Here is a 2,757-nt window from a genome sequence, read left to right on the forward strand (position 1 = left end):
CGGCGCCGATCCTCTGTGCGGGAATCTCCCCGCTTTGCCCTCCGCACCCCTGCTGCTGTGCTGTCCTCCGCGGCTCCGAAGCTCCCCGCTCCGCCTCCCGCAGTCTCTGCCCGCGAAGGGGCTTCCTAGTGTGTGGAGACCTTTCCTCCTTCACGGCTCCCTCCCGCTGGTGCAGGTGCCGTCCCTATTCTTTTGTCTCTGTTTTTAATTAATTTTTTTTTTCTTTTGCCCTACCCAGGTACGTGGGGGGTTTCTTGCCTTTTGGGAGGTCTGAGGTCTCCTGCCAGCGTTCAGTAGGTGTTCTGTAGGAGTTGTTCCACGTGTAGATGTATTTCTGGTGTATCTGTGGGGAGGAAGGTGATCTCCGCGTCTTACTCCTCCGCCATCTTTCCCCCTTCCCTATGCTTTTTTTTCAGTCAATGACACCCAAGCCTGCTGGAGGGGGCTATCATTCCTTGGGTAGATTCTTACTTACAGAATTACAGGTTGTTTGTGAGTTGTTAACATATAAATATTTTAGCTAGTTCATAGTTGGATAAATCTTCTTGGTTTGATTTTTGCCTCTGTCTTGGTCCCAGAGGCCCTAGAAGGTTACAACTGCTTCTAGTTGACTTCTGTTAAATTGTATGAGGCTCAAAAGTTTAGGTTCTGCCTGGCGTGCAGCAGAAGGTGTTACAACTGAACAACACACTTCTGAGTTACAGGGACTGGTCCTGCTGTATTCATCATAAGATGGCCCCCAAACAGGTATCTGACTACATTTGACTTTTCCGTATATGATTTACACTTCACTTAGTATATTCCACACCAGTTTCCCAGGTGCTTGTTCTTCCGCATAATATTTGCTGAACTTCAAGAAAGAAAGAGCTTAATTATTTGGTTAGGATTAGATTATAATCATATGAATAAATATATGAATATGGGGATTGTGACCTACTATTGTTGGGATCACTTGTCATTAAGATACACTGTATAATTTTGTTCACATTACAAAGTTATGGGGTGAACTGAACAAAATTAATTTTTTGAGTTTAATGGCAAAAGTCATGCTGATATGACTGAGCTAATAAATCAAGCTGTATGAAAGTGAACTTACTGTATTTGATCCTCTTCTCTGTGGCTCTAATTCCTTGAATTTCTCATGGGTTCTATGGTCCAAACAATTTTAAGGTGGTCTGCGCAAAGTAATGATGACTGAATAATTTGATCATGCATCATTTGTTTCTCTTTATGGTCTCAAGCAGAAAAGGAACTCAGAGCTAATATATTTTCTTCTCTTTGGAATGTATAATCTAACTAAATTGCATTTCTATCATCTGCCCTCAAATAACTACCAAAGTAAAATTAGAGTGGTTCTAAATGGATTTAAATAAATGCTGAAAAATTTGGAAACCATTTATGTATTTATTGGTAGCCCTGTTGAAGTTTGTATCTTGGGCAGCCCAACTTTCAATTTTATTGAAATACTGATTTAGTTTTCATTATTGTTAGATTGAAGAAAACAGTCACTGGGTCTAAAGTTAATAATAGTTTTATGTAGTCTTATGGATTTCTATAGTTATAGGGATCTGTAGTATGAATAATGGCATTTCTCTAATTAAGCAGCAATTGAATTAAAACAATAAAAATCAAGGGTGAACTATTTATTAATTTTGATGTGTTTAGCATAATTTGGATTATACTTCATAGAGTTTTTGTTATTTCTGTGTTGAATAATTTATTAAAGTAATGAGTAACATGAATCACTGGGACAGTTTTCTATATTTTATCAAAATAAATTATTGGTTGAAAAATGGAGCAAGGTTTAGAGAGGAGGTATGAATATTAGTGAATGTCACTAAGAACAAGCATTAGGTAGTGAGCAATAATCTTTCCTATGCTCCATCCCTCAAGTGTGATCAGTTCAAGCAAAACCCAGTTCGAGTACCATTAGATGACCAGTGGACATGATAGTAGAGATGGCAGCAAAAATACAAGAGAACAGGGTCCCACTGCATTAAACATGACTTTTAAAAATGTCACTAAAAGGAGTTAGAATCTTTGAGCAAATAGTAGCCACACAAGGTAGTAAATTATCTTAATTATTCCAAAATTGGGCCATGAAATTGTGAAAGTAAATCTTCAAGTCTGGATAGTAGATTTCCCCCTTTTTATATAAATTAAATGGTAGAAAACATAGTATTTGGAAAATGTAAATAAACAATTTGCATAGTAGTATCAAGGATATTTTAGAAGTGAAATTCAATGCATTTGTTTTCTACTTCCTATGTATATCCATTGTGTTTTTTTCTTTTTTAAATTAATTTTTATTGGAGTAGAGTTGCTTTACAATGTTGTGTTAGTTTCTACTGTACAGCAAAGTGAATCAGCTATACATATACATATGGCCCCTCTTTTTCGGATTTCCTTCCCATTTAGGTCACCACAGAGCACTGAGTAGAGTTCCCTGTGCTATACAGTAGGTTCTTGTTAGTTATCTATTTTATACGTATTATCAATAGTGTATATAGGTCAATCCCAGTCTCCTAATTCATCCCACACCCCTTTCCCCCTTGGTCCATACATTTGTTCTCTACATTTGTGTCTCTATTTCTGCTTTGCAAATAAGATCACCTGTACCATTTTTGTAGATTCCACATGTATGCGTTAATATACAATATTTGTTTTTCTCTTTCTGACTTCACTCCATATGGCAGTCTCTAGGTCCATCCACATCTCTACCACCCTATATACATACATACATACATATATATTTTA

Source organism: Lipotes vexillifer, unplaced genomic scaffold, assembly GCF_000442215.2.
Source record: "Lipotes vexillifer unplaced genomic scaffold, Lipotes_vexillifer_v1.1 scaffold193, whole genome shotgun sequence".
Lineage (NCBI taxonomy): Eukaryota > Metazoa > Chordata > Mammalia > Artiodactyla > Lipotidae > Lipotes > Lipotes vexillifer.